This window comes from Cyanistes caeruleus, chromosome 10 (genome assembly GCF_971803275.1).
Source record: "Cyanistes caeruleus chromosome 10, bCyaCae1.hap1.1, whole genome shotgun sequence".
Taxonomy (NCBI): Eukaryota; Metazoa; Chordata; class Aves; order Passeriformes; family Paridae; genus Cyanistes; species Cyanistes caeruleus.
This window is the reverse complement of record NC_141710.1, coordinates 20,750,471-20,764,897: the sequence shown is the minus strand read 5'-3', so window position 1 is coordinate 20,764,897 and position 14,427 is coordinate 20,750,471. Positions and strand designations below refer to the sequence as shown.

Below are 14,427 nucleotides of genomic sequence, written 5' to 3'. Positions count from 1 at the left end.
TCAGTGCTCATCCCCTCCATGACTAGCTGATTTCTGGCGTATCTTTCCAAATCCATAAACCTTAGCTCATTTAATCCATATTTAATCTCTCTGCTGTAGGTTTATGTTGGCAGTGAGCAGGGCTAGACCAGTAGCAGAAGAGAGCAGACAGTGTAAGTGAGCATTTTGGCCTCTTTGCACAAACCCCCCTCTGCAGCACCACAACAGAGCAGGTTCTCCACACACACAATTACCATCTCTCCCAGCAGAAACACTACTGTCTGTGCCCATGTCCCATTAGTGGTTTTCTACACTTCCCAGAACCTTCCCTGTGCCAGAGGCAGTTCATGAAGCGGATGCTTGGCACATACCCTTGAAAATATCTTGATCTCTGAAGAAGCACAGTATTATCTGTCAGGAGTTTCTTTGGTTCTCTCCCACCTTCTTTTCAATCTTCAGGAATTTCCACATATCCCTCAGAGGATGCCTGGTGTCATCACAGGGGTGTGAAGTTTTCTTATTTAAGGTGAAACTCTGGTGCAAACAGTGCTCTCAGTGACAGGGATTGAGATTACTGCAGTCTGTAAAACCAAGGTACTGATATTAGCTATTGTTATTATTTAGTTGTACTTCATATTTTTTCCTTCACTCTAAAAAATTTCACTTCCATGCCCAATGAAGTGGGGCCACATGAGGCACGTAGAGACATCTGCAGAAGGGCTCTTGGCAAACTAAAAGCCTGTGCTGCTGCACACCAAACCCAATCCACCTGCTGAAAGATAATACAGGAAAAGAAACGGGCATTCTTTTAAAATAAGGACATTGTCTTCAATCTCGGTCACCACTTGACATCACAACACAGGGAGAAGGGAGGAGGACCAGAGAGCTGCAGGACACTAGAGAAATGCCAAACAAGAAAAGGCTTTAAGGGGGGGAAGAAAGGGGGAAAATAAATGCCAAACTAAAGCAGGAGTGAACGTGTGACAGCACAGAGAAGCATCACCTTCTCCAGACCTCTCAAACCATTTTTTCACAACCTGAAAAACAGTCTTCCCTTCCTCTGTGGCAAAAAGCAGTTTTGCCAATGGGCTGGAGTGCAGGAAGGATCTCAGCAGAACCACATCAGGGATCTGTCTGACATGTTGATCACAGGTGTCACCTAAATAGAGGGGTTTACACATCGAGATTTTTTTATCAGCCATTTGCTTTTCCTTTGTTAAATGAGCCCAGCTACACCAGTACAAACCCCAGCCCTGTGTTATTCACATTGTCACCAATAATGGGCTATTCCCCAGCCCAGTACTTCTAACACTGTTCACAGAGTGTCCTCCATATCTGTAGGCATTGAAAAGGCCTTTTTCCTTCTTATAGTTCCCCTTTAGCCATGCAGGGGCTCCCTGACACCAAGTGTGGGTCAGCACATATACACACACACACAAAAAAACAAAAACACCCCCAAAACAAAACAAAAATAAACCCCAAGTTTTTTATTGTTTTATCCCATAAGACCAGTATTCCAAAAGGAAAAGGCAGGGTTGCTTGTAGAAGTCACATTGTCAAGTACTTTTTTTCCTCCTCTTTCCTTCAAGCACCACTATTGTCCTCCTAACTCTGAAAGAACAGGCAGGGGAAGAAGTTTTTGAAAGGCACTTCAGCAACCAGTGTCTGACTCGGCCACAGGGCCTCCTGGGAGTTGTAGGCTTGTCTTCTCCCATATAAAATGCTTTTTCTGGCAAAATTCCACAGCAGTGTAATGCCTCCCATGACACAGCAGCAACCCCCCTGCACAGCCAGGTGACAGCAGGACCCCTGGACTTTAGATGCTCCAAGACAACCCCGGGGGCTGCTCAGGATCCAAACCTTATCAGATTTGGCCAGAATATTTCAGTTTTCTTTCACGCCCTTCTCCTCTCTCAGAATTCCCATGGTAACACAAACAATGCTCTTGTTGTTTGGGTTTGGTTGGGACTTTTTTCCTTCTCTCGGCAAGAGGGGGTGTGGATGAAAGTGGTAAATGAAAAAAAAAATTAAAACCCTTAAAAAAATAAAAAAAAGGAGGAGAAGAAAAAATATATTGAATAATACATGAGATACCACGTCTAGCTTGATTTTCCTGTCAGCAGCGCATCTCCCCTCTGCATCACCCCTTCAGAGCCTCAGGGGACAGAAATGCGCCTCAGAACTAAAATAATACATTTTTCTTGTATCACAAACTTGCTTTTGAGCAGGAAATGCCCGAATCCAAGCTGTCCCGCCCTTTTCCTCACTGGTACATCGTTCCACAGATACCTGGATGCCACCGTGTGGCAGCTGCCCTGAGCAGCGGTGGAGGGATAGCGCCAGGGCTGCAGGGAAAGGCAAGGCTTTAATGGGGGAAAAAGAAGGGGGAAAATAAAATAAAATGGGAGGCTGGGAGGTTTTTTGGGTTTTTTTTGCAGCAATTCACAAAACTTCAAGGAATGCCAAGCACGTCAGTAGATGAAGCACAGGATCTGGAGGAAGGAGAGAGTGCAAACCAGCTCCGTATGGTGTTGAGCTCAGACACACACTGTCTATTTAAAGCCCTGCAGGAACGTGAATGCCAGGTTTGAGTGAGCTCAACAAGTCCCTCTGAACACAATTTACATGGTCCTCTCTACCACGGGCTCTGGCTGTCGGACAGCTTTTAATGCCTTACCATTCCCACACAGCAGGATACAACCCACTTTTTCCTGCTGGAGGACAGAACTCCAGATCTGCAAAGATTAATACAGAGACCAGTGGGACTTCCCTGGGGTCCAAATCAGCTTTGGGATGAGGACATGGGCTGCAGAGTGTTGTGCTGCTGCCTGCCCACCCCTCCCTTTTCCCTCCACCTGGGAAACAATGCTGGGTGGAACCCTGAAGATGAGGATTGTGCTACCAACGCTGTGTCCCCAGGCACATCCTGCAGCCCAAACCATCCTGGCAAGGCCAGAACATCCTTCCTCCTCTGCCAGCACCCTAAAACTGTCTCGGGCCAGGAGGCAGCAAGAAGAAAGCAATACACAGCCTAGGGTCAGGGTTTGGGGTATGCCTTATTCTTCCACCCTCTCTGCCTCACAGGAATGCCTTATTTTCCCATTAAGTACCTCTGGGGTATGGCTCAGTTTCCCCTCACCTACCTCAACAGCACTGTTTCTCATTTATTCCAAGGTGCAGTTAATTGAATGGAGAATTACATGTTTTATCATTTGTCCATAACAGTTTGTCAAGTTGCCATGTTATTATTAGTAACAGGAAAGGAACTAAGTAAATTATTCTTCAAGTATGTAATGAGCACTTGAGTAAGCGTTAAGTAATGAGCGTTTCTTTAGCGAGGAATCCAAGCGAGACACACTCCACCCATTTTGTTAACAGACAAAGGCTTATATAAGCTGGATGTTACATAAAAGCCTGAAATAGGGAGCCGGAGCACTCCCCCACTTTTGGGTGATAGTTTTGCTGCAGCCCACGGATACCTGAAGTGACAGTGAGCCAGCTCTGAGCTAAGGGGCAGCTGATGGCCAGGCCTGGAGCTGGCAGGAGCCAGTGACAGGGACAGAGGTGTCCCGTGTGTGCTGCCACAGCTGCTTGAGCCCTGAGTCTGGATTTGTCCTGGTGCTGCTCCGGAAACAGCCCCTACAGTAACGTGCTCCCAGCAGATTTATCATCCCTGTGATGATCCAAGAACGTGTGTCTCTGTTCTCCTGTGGCTGGGCAGGCAAAACATCACCCACCCCCAGCGTGTCATCCCAAGGAGTTGTACCTGGTGCTTACAAGGAAGGAGCATGCAAGTGGGGCATGGTTATGGGGAAGCTTCTCTGCAGCTCTTCCTGTCTCCAGGAATCTGCAGGAAAGGGACTTTCCAAGACAGAAATTCTGTCTTTGTAGTTTCCCAGCTCCTGGCAGTGGATTCTTTCAGTAAATTGACAGGTCAGTTCTTAAGTTCTCGTGAGCTTTCAACTTCCACCACATCATGCAACAAAACCCACCACAATTTACCATAATTTATCTGCAGAGAAAAGGGGATCTACATCTTGCAACATCAATAACCAGAGCTAAAAAAAGCAGGCTGGTAGGGGGTGCAGCCTCTTCATCACATCTTGTGTGCCTGAAAGCCTGTCTGTCTAGAGAAAAATCATCTGTCTCCATAAAGAAATACTTTTTTCTCCCTAGACATCTTGCATCACACCTTAAAATGCACAATTCCCACACTCAGATGGCAGATTCAACTGACAGCAGTGGTTGCTTCCTAGACACAAGGTCAAAAAGAGTCTCAGAGAAGAGAATTTGCAATTCTCTTCATAGCCCAAATCTTCCAAATGCGGGTATCGGGTGCAGTTGCATGAGAAGTCAGGGACACTTATCTGGTTGGGGGGGAAGTAAAAGGGAGAGAAAGATCTTTAGGCACGGGATTTTTGGGCAGGCAGAGCAAAACGTGTCAGGACTTACTCTGGGCTACAAGGGAGCCATTCATGGCTGCAATCAGTTTGCTCTGTGGTACTTGCAGGAACATGCCAAGGCTGCTCTGTGATTCTGCCCGACTGACTTAGTGTTTGTGATTTGCCTGACCTTTGCTCTAAATAAATGGGAGCCACACAGAGGGAATTTTGATGCGAGTCCCCTGCATCTACAGCATCCTCCCTGGCTGCAACCCACTGGCTTCCTGGGGCTTTGTTTTAAAGGAGAGACAGACAGAAGGCAGGCAGGGGGGGAAAACGAAGAAATGAAATGCAAGCTGTCTGGCCCACACAATTAAAAAAAAAAAAAAAAGGAAAAATAAATCAGAATAGCCTGTCTTTGTTTTCTGTTATGTTATTTATCTTACTTCAGAATTAAATCCAGATGACATAGATAAGACAGGGGTGACCCCTAGTGCCCTCTCCAGCTGTAGCTTCCACTGTTATTCTCTGCACTGATATTAGAGTAGAAACAGAGGCAAGAAGCAGCACCTTTCAGATTTGTTCTTCATTCACAAGGCCTCTCTCTCTCTCCCCTTTCAGAAACAAGATCTCATTTCCTCTCACTACTGAAACTCTATCACTGCAAGACATTGAGTGCAACATCCCTTTGTCGCTGCTGTCTGGGAACAAAATTAAACACATTTACTTGTGTAAGGACTTATTATATTCCATTGACTATTTATCATAGGACATTTATATTTATCACTTTACATAAAAGAAAGACTTGTCTATTTTGCTAACTCCAGGCTTGTCAATAGCTAAAAACAGCCATTCAAACTCCTGAGAAGAGACCTTTGTCTTGTAAAAAGTGTATTTTGCAGCACCAAGGCGCTGAAAGGAGCGAGTCTTTCCTGTGACAGCCATCAGTATGCACCACTTTTTTTTTGCTGTCTTTCAGCAATGTCAAAACTCTCTGTTCTTGTGAATCAGCCTGCATCAGACATACCCCACTCACCGTGCTGGGTGATGCTCATCAGGGCTTTTCCTTGTGTTATTGTGAGGGAACAGCTCCTCTTTCACAAAAACCTTGAGACACCCCCTCATGGATTACTTTGGGATGCAGGATTTTCCTTGAGGAAAGAAATAATCTTAGGCACAAGGCTGAAGGGTTTTTAGCTTCCTGTAATGTGAGCACTTTGGGCACTTCCTGCTCTGCTGAGATCAGGGCTGTGCCCATCCGCATCCAGTGTGGGTGGTACCACATCAGTCAACATCTGAAAATTTCACTTATTTAACGGGCATCAGGCAAAGAAGCCACCTGCTAACATTCCCCACAGCGACTTAATCCTCAAAAGAGCACCAAACTCTCCTGTGCACCATCACAGCCTGCTACAGGCTCATCTGATGCCTTTTCAGCTCTGTTTTTTTTGCCTCTCATCACTGGCAGGCAGCACCACATCACCCCTCCTGCTGCACCAGGGCTCTTCTGCAGAGCCAGGATCCTCAGAGCTACTGTTTGCTTCTTTCACCATATTCCATGTTCTTTCTGCTGTACGTTTATTTTCCTTGTCAGCTTTAGTAAACATCTTTTATTTCTTCATTGCTGCTCTGACTGTATAGGATCCCATACAGAGAAGGCATAACAAAATCTCTTTCTATAACACACATATCTTTCTATAGCTGCATTTTCCCCTGTAGTCTTATTTTTGCTTGGTGCTAGCTCTGTGTATTCCAGTTACACTCTGCATCTAAAACAATCTGTCAGCTTACATGTGCCTATAAGTAGTGGGAGTATTAGTTTTGAATGTTTTCATTTAAACTCTATCTTTGTTCCCTCACACTGTTAAAATGCTCAGAATTAGCTCATCACTTTAATATTTTATTATCACAGAAATGAGCTTCTTTGCATGCCACTTTCCTGGTTCCTCACATCCTTGTTCATACTGTTGAGAAGTTACTTTTGCAAAGTGAAAATGCTTTCTTGGATGTCACCTGAGTGTCAGAATCTGAACCAGGCAATGTTGAATTTGACACAAATCTGAACACTAAACCAGTCCTTCATCAGGTAAAGTAAAATCATCGTCATTAAAAATGCTTTTGTTAAAGACAGGAGGTTTTTTTCCTTCCAAAGGTTACACTGGTTCAAGGAAACCATAAACCCTGTGGTTTGTCTGACACTGCAGGTCAGACTACATGATCAGAATAGTTTATTCTGGTATTCATGCTAAAAAATTTACAAATATCCAGACAAACTGCAACTGCATCTGGTAGAGAGATGGTCAAACAAGAAAACAGTTAAACAAGATAAGCTGCTTCTGCTCTTAAATGCTCAAAATTCGCCTACAGGCCTGCTGAGACAGCTATGTCTCACCCAGAGATCAATAATGCAGCTCTCACTTGTTTTCTTCTTTATCTGAGCTGTGTTAGAACTTTCAAAACTTTCCTGTTCAAAATTTTGTTAGAAAACTGCACTTGGTCCTGCTGGCGATGGAAAGCCAGTGTGTTACCAATGATTATTGTTGCTCTAGTATCCCCCCACTTTGTGACCCCTGGAAATCAGAAGTTGACTCACTCAGGGGAGCTTGGGGAGCCCGAGGCAGCTCCCAGACCTTGCTCCTTCACACGCTCAGCAGTGAGTGCTTCTGCTGAAGTCCCTGTGCTGGAGCTGTGGGTTCCAGCAGCCAGGACAGCTCTGTCCCCTCCAGCCACCACCCTGACTGCCACTGTCTCACTGGGAGCCCAGGGGCAGGGAGGCCACAGAAAGAGGATTTTTATGTGGTAGCCCATTGGATAGATTACAATAGGAAAAAAAAAAAGGGTTTGAATGAGTCATGAGACTTTTAACACACTGTGAGCTGGAAAAACCCACTGGACATGCCATGGCACCACACAACACAGGGAAGGGGAGCATGAGATGGAGCAGATCCCACCCCCCAACACAAGGCCCATGAAGAAAGGTTGTATTTTTCCTGATGAAAATCCATCAGGAAGCATAAAGCTAGTCTCAAAAATGTCATTTTCCTATTTACCAAGCACACATGCAAAAAAAGCGATCAGAAACCCTGAGCAGTGCCTTTCCAGAGCTTAGACCAAACTCAGCGCTGCCATCATTCCCAGTTCCCTGCACTCTGCTCCCAGTTTGCTCCTAGGCCCTCCACTAAAACCAGTAGCATAATTCTCTATTCTTCTTTTTTTTCCCCCAACTTCCAGTTGTTTTTCACAGTTCAAGTAAAACATGTAAAACCAGACTTTGCCATAGGGTGGAAACCGAAAAAGGAAGAACAAGTGAAAAATAAAAACCACAAAACAATTAAAGAAAGACAGAACCTGACACATGAAGCCCCAACAGAGTCCAGTCAATAATTCCTGTTTGTACTCACCAGCACAGGAGCTGCAGAGCCTTCACAAGAGCACAGCTGGGGGCAAATCCTCACCTTCCTCTAATTCCATCCATAAATCTGGGAAGAGCAGAGCATTTCAAATCCCAGCATGCTTGGCAGATAAAAACACCCAAGTGTGGAGCACGGGATGAGTCGCCTTCACATGGAAGCTTTTCTGAAGGCAGTAACTGGGCACGGGTAGGGCTGGGACCAGGTGTGGAGCAGAAGGGCAATTCCCAATGTGAGTGAAACGCCCAGCTAACCCATCAGCTTCTCTTTAAGCAGAGGGAAAAGTTAAAGAATTCACAATTTTTGACATTTTTGCATTTCCCCCACTTTTTGCTCCCCCTTAGCTGCCAATTGGTGTTGCCATGTCAATTTCTGACAATTATTAACAAATACATGCACAACAATAACAAACTGAGCAGCCAGTAGCACACAGCCTCAGAGGTGATAGTCTTTATTAAACTTTCAAATGAAAGTGGCCCTGAAGTGCCAGATCCCCATTTTACCCTCTGTCACACTTACTGAGGGAGCACCAACCTGACCCAGAACCGGTTCTTCAGCAATTTAATTGTCAGGATCACGTACAGCAGCTGGCAACAGCAGCACACCCAGGAATGGCACGCTTAGCTTTTACTTTACTTTTTTAACAGTCTTTGGTTTTTAACTTTCTGACAGTTCCTAATGCATACCTGGATACCAGATTATTTCAGAGAGGCCAGAGGAAGGTCACTGCTGGAATTTTCTGGCTCTCCTGCATGTAGGTAGATGACATGAATTCGAGGGGTTTGGGTGGCATCTGCTCCACAGTTTCCAGCTGAGGAGACCAGAGGTTTCTGTGCTCATAAAGGGGCTGGCATTTATTTGGGGGGGTCACACCAATTCCTGGCATCTCTCCAAGCAGGTCCTTATGCAAATGACCTGCATTGACTTGGAATTTGCATTAATGTGTAACTGAAAAGCTGCTTCTGAGGATGCCTGTTCCCAAATCTTTGGGTTCTCCCCATAACCAAACATCTCCAGGCTGGTTTGGGGGCATGGAGGCTGCTGCTGGGTGTGATTCAGAGCTGCATAGCAGTGTTTGGTATTGACTTAATAAACCAAGAGCTGCCTTGAGCAAACTGCCCATCCCAGATCCAAACACCCTTATCTCCTGGCAGCACCGCTCCTCCCCCATTTAAAGCAAAACTACGCTTTGGAGTCAGGAACGAAATCAAGCCACCGAGGCAGAGGACAACTTCACTTTCTCCTGCTGTCTGTGGAATTCCCAAATTAACCATGCCATCAACGAGTAGCCAGCCTTGGCAAACTCCTGCTCCGACCAGCCAGCACTTACCTGGATCTGAATTCCCTGTAAAGCCTCCGGGAATGATGCGAATGCTCTGCTTGGGCATTAATCCATGGGAAACTGAGATCCCAGCACTGAGCTGTGGACACAGCTGTCTCTGGAAGCCTTCAGAGAGGACTTTGGAGGCAGCACCGCTGCTCTGGGCTGCAGATACCCCACGAGTGGGTGAGGAGGAGAGATAAGAGGATGAGGACACACCAGCAGCAGTGTGGGATCGCCTGGCGCAGGTCCAGCTCTGAGGCTCTTCCTCTTTCCAACGTCACTCTGGTGTGACCAGACACGTGGAGGGACCAAACAGCAAGTGGATCATGGCCTTTTTCTTCTTTTATAACAAGTAGTTCAATTCTTATTGTTTTAAATGTAGGAAGAAGTGACTTTTTATCTCGGAGAAAAAAAATGTATAATATTCCTACATCTAAGCTTACTAAATGGAAAGGAAAAATCTCCTGCAGTTTTCAGAAAACGAGTCAAAGGTAGGACCTTGGCCAGCCATTCTTCATCATTTTTGGTAGATCTGTGGTGTGAGGACACTCACACTTCTTTAAAAGTGCAGGCAAGCAAGGGACTGCACAGCGAGGGCTGAGGAAAAGGTGCTTCAGCATTGCAAGTGCTGGCTCAGAACACCCAGCCCAAGGTACAGTGTGCTCCTGTGGTATGAAACCACTGGGGTGTTTCAAATTTGCTAAAATATCTTGACAGGATGGCTCTGCCTTTCTTCTGCTGCCTCTGGTGGCTGTCTGGTCCCAGGGGAGCCAGGTGCTCACAGCATCTGCTCCCACAGGACACAGCCAGTGCCAGGAGGCTTCCTAGGAACAAACTGAGGAAGGAGCACACTTCACAATCACTGAGCAAGACAGTTGTGGCATATTTAGGTGTCCAAATACTGATTTTTGTGCAGACAGGTGGCTAATGGGGATATTTCTTATAAACTCTCCAGAAATGTTTCAGTCTAGGTGTTGGGAATGTTGTCTCATCTTTATTCTGAATGGCTTTTCTTTTCCATTTCCTTTTTCTTTTGATGGGCTGAACCTGCACAGCAAAGCTCTCTTAAGCTCTAGGAAGGATGAAAAGGGATGTTGAGATCCCCTGGGAGAGATCTAAGTGAAAAACCTCCTGGAAACAGAGTAGTGGAGGAGAAAAAAAAAGCAAGGGTTAGGTTTATTGTATTCAGGTTGGTATTTATATTAGTGATAATACATAGTGACTGTTTGAAGGTCAGTATTTGTTAAGGCAGACTTGCTATCAGTGAGCAGCTGAGTCATCCTGCCTTGTGCACACGGGGAGAAGCATCCTTGTGAAACACCACAGCTGACTTTTACATGTTTTCACCCCAAATCCCGCTGCATTTTTAAAGCACTGAACACATGATGCCGCTCATTACCCAACACCTCTGGCTTGCTGAAAACCCCGCCTGGCCTTTCTGCACTGCAAACACCAGCCTGGGACCTTTTAACCTGCCAGTGACACATCCTGCTGATTTTTGGGAGGCTCCTTGTGACTCCAAAGTCGTGAGCTTTCAATCTTTTGAAAAGCAGATTTTAGAAGGATGTTGTAAAAGGAACACCTTTGCCTTCTGATTGCAAAAAACCCAGGGATTCCTTCAGGAGATTACAGCCCTCCATTCAAATAGGGTTGTACCACTATTAGTGACTCTGCTGATGGATTCACACAATGATAGTCTGGGCAAAGGCTGGTTTTAATCAGGAACACTCAGAGTAGTTAAGTGACCAAGTACATCACATGGAACAGTATGGAGATTGCTTAGGGCCATGAGTTGAGTCCTTCCTTTAAATTTTTTTCCTAAGACTGTTCCCCTGCGAGGAGGAAGCCAGTGGGGTGTTTGGCATCACCACTGCAGCAGGAACCACAAACGTGTCTGATCAGAGGCTACAGAGGAGGATTTTGTGCTGAAATATTACTTCAGTGGAGACACACAGCTGAGCAGGGCATTTCTAACATTCTCATGCAGTCCCAAAAACACTTGATTTAACAGCAGCCAGCCCTTTAATCACCACTTTTGCTTGGGATGTTGTAGTTCTATGAAAGTGGAAGCAGTGCCCTCAGGCATTGACCTCAGATGCTCTCCCCTAACTCTGCACAGAGCTGTGACTGGCTAGGAGCTGTGCTGAGAAGGATGCTTTGCCCCCTGCTACACTCCCTCCTGCTCCCAGTTGGCTGCAGGAATGCTCATCCCTTCCTCTCATGGGAGGAGGAAGCCTTTTGAAAGATGCAACAGACCCAGCAAGCCTTGGTTCCTGGTTTGGGGGAAGAGAAATTTTCTTCTGGGAATTGTAGTCCCAGGAAACACAAATTTGCAGCCTTCCTGAGAAGGTGAGCCAGGATAGTTGGCAACCTGCAGCTGTTTCCATAGCCCCAGTGCAAGGGAAAATGTGTTGAAATTGAGAGAAATTTTTATAGGCAACCCTGCTTGGAAATTAGCAAGCTCCAGTAGGAAAACTTGAACATGTTAAGGAGAATTAGATACCAAGAAAGAAACTCTTTCTGCCATGATGAGAATTGGAAATGAGTGGTATTTTTTGGAGTGTTTAGTCATAAGGAAAGTAGCCTTGGGGTTCCATGGGAGGTTTGAAGGCTGCTTGAGAAGAGAGCATTGGCTGGCCAGAGAGCCAGGCACAACTGAGCCCTTATTTCTTAACAGGCATGAAAATATTCTGCCAGACTTGTAGAAAGTAGGATTGCAAAATGGAAATGGAAAGTTGGGACCCCGATCTGCACCAGCCTGGCAGAGGAGAAGAGCTGCTCTTCCTGCTGCTTTTGCCTGGGGATGAGGTGCAAGGCAGGGCAGAAACATGGCTACAGCTGCAAGAAGAACCCTTTGGTACGAATGAAGAATTACTGAAGGAAAGTGCACAGTGATTATTTGTGGTTTCCAGAAGCCACCGCAGTGTTTGCAGGCTGAAAGAGGCAGAGGAAGTGTTTCTATGGAGGACTGAAGAGCTGAAGATCTGAACCCAGCACGGGCATCAGGCTGGTAAATCAGAGAGCGAACATTGCTTGCCCACAGCTTCAAATGCTGTTACAGGCAAAGTAATTTATATTCTTATTCTGGAAAAGACTATTATGTCCTTGTTTGTGAGAAGAAATGCTGTCCTCTGGCTATGCAAAATTCTGCACAGCATGTTCTGTGGAAAGGCTAAATACATTAGCCAAAAGTCCTGGAGCTCACGGGGAGATCCACCACCTTCCATCACCCCGCTCAAACCCACTGGCACAGCCAGCAGCTTTGCACAGTGTCCCCCTCCTTGGGGCTGTGCCTGGCCTTGCCTCACTGCTCTACAGGTCCCAGGGGCCCAGGCTGTTGCTAGAAAGTCATATTTATGTACAAACAACTCAGCTGGGGAGGGCTTGTTTTCGGTGCTGACGCTGGCTCACGTGGGGCTGCTGCAGCACATCCTCTGCAGCCTTTCTGAGCTGGGTTACAGGGCTTGGTTGAAAAACTGCCATTACTTATCCTGCTCTGGTGGTTTGGGGTGCAGCATCAATGGGAGTGCTGCACTCACCAGCTGAACACTAAATAACTGGCAATAATAACCAGTGAAGACATTTATGAGCTGAGTGAGGCCCTAGGACAATAAAGGAAGCTTGATGGTAGCTCATTCATTACCATCTGCACATATTGGCAGTAAAGCTGACACCAGCAGTCAGAACCACAGGCCTACAAAGACCTCTTAACATTATTTTCCACTTTTACAAATTTAATTAGCTCTTTCCCCCTCAAGCAGCAAAATACAAAAATACTTTTTTCCAGGTAATATGGCAATTTTCTAGGTAAAGAAGCGGAGAGAACACGAAAGCACAAAAACCTATATTAGAACTGTTATTCTCATTTTCTACATGGACATTTTGGCAATTGTTTTCTTCTCTGAAAGGAACAGTCTTTTTGTTCAGTGTCAAACTCATGGGCTTCCAAACCAGAATGCTGATGGATGGAGTCTCAAAAGGTGGAATTTAATCTGATTTCCCACATCTTTCTCTGGCTCTACTAGGCTGCTATAACTTTAAACAGGAACAGTCATAATTTCTGTTTCAAGAGTAAGATGTGGTGATCTCTGCTTCTCCTTCCCTACAGCTGGCAGTTTCACAGGGCTCCTGCAGTTTTTGGGAGGGGATATTTTGCATTGTAGGAGAGCACTGAGCAGAACTGTAAGAAAATCTTATCAGAATAAGATAACACCTCACAGCCCCACAGCACTTCCCAGACAGAACTCTGTCATTCTCCAGTAATCAGTGCTGGCCTGAGCAGCCTGCTCCAGCTGCTGTTGACATGAGGTTTTTGGGACAGCTGTAGCCAACCCCAGGGTGCTCCCAGATAACAAACAGATAGCAGAGTGCTGCTGGAGCCCTCATTCAAGGCCTGGGTTTAGGCAGCAGTTCACACTGGTATGTGTTGATTCCTGTAGGAAGATAATCTTTGTGCCACTAAGGCAGATTTTGGTTTCCAGAACAACCTGGTAATGAAGCTATTCTTTCTGTTAATTATGCTGTCCAAACAGAACCTTGTGGACCTGATTTCTGCTATTAGAAAGAGAAAGGTAATCATACCAGCATATAAATGACAAGACCAAGTAAAGACTCAGCTATTGTACCAGCAGTTCAGCTTGTCTTTCCCAGAAAAAAATGATTCACATATCCCATGACACCATCCCACCATGCAGTTTTCATGGAATCCTGTATTTCCTAATGCTGTGACGTCTGATCCCAGTTTGTGGTGAATAAAGTGATGTTAACTGACCACTTATTCAGTCTGTCATCTCAGGGGTAGCATTATACCTTCCCCATATAGCAGTGTAATATCTTATGCACAAAACAAATCTTAGTCTCAGTAAGCCTTAGCAGCCTCACTTCTGAGCCTTACAGCATCCTTACTAGGATTTGGGAAAACCAGCAAGAAGAGAGGACACCAACCTTTCACCCATAATAAGCTTTCAAAGATGAATATTCCTATTACAGCATCCTCTTGGGGAATTTGTTGACTTCCCCAGCAATACAGAATGCACTTTTGCCATCAGCTAGCTTTTTGGTACTCAGGGGCCTGGAAACCCTGCTCATCCCTGCAGGGATGATCCCCTCACCAGGCTGTATTTGGGAACGAGTCATTCTTGTATTTAAACTGAAAGCACGGTGATGTCCTGTCAGATCCCTGGGTGCAAGATGGGACAAGGGGGAATGGTTTTAAACTGAAAGGGGAAGAGACTTAAACTATAGATCAGAAAAAGGTTCTTTGTGAGGGTGGCGAGGCACAGGTTGCCCAGAGGAGCTGTGGCTGCCCCATCCCTGGAAGGCTCCAGGAACA

The 14,427-nt window shown here is 45.7% G+C and overlaps 1 protein-coding gene and 1 long non-coding RNA gene across 7 annotated transcripts in view; one reads left to right on the top strand and one right to left on the bottom strand.

Annotated features, from left to right (window-relative positions):
* Positions 1 to 14,427, bottom strand: part of PLD1 (phospholipase D1) — a 100,089-nt gene that overhangs the window by 63,492 nt on the left and 22,170 nt on the right. For 2 of the 6 annotated variants that reach the window (XM_086844310.1, XM_086844313.1), the window contains exons 2-4: positions 9,102 to 10,226; positions 7,763 to 7,840; positions 351 to 560 (exon numbers count right to left, since the gene is read on the bottom strand). The gene's annotated coding sequence lies outside the window, so the exon portion shown is untranslated. Of the gene's footprint in view, positions 1 to 350; positions 561 to 7,762; positions 7,841 to 9,101; positions 10,227 to 14,427 lie in introns of those variants that run through there. The other 4 variants (XM_086844316.1, XM_086844314.1, XM_086844311.1 and 1 more) reach the window with 4 other exon arrangements.
* Positions 8,840 to 13,865, top strand: LOC147651357 (uncharacterized). The gene is made up of 2 exons (XR_015274596.1): positions 8,840 to 9,586; positions 11,773 to 13,865. It is a non-coding gene; the product is annotated as an uncharacterized LOC147651357 (long non-coding RNA).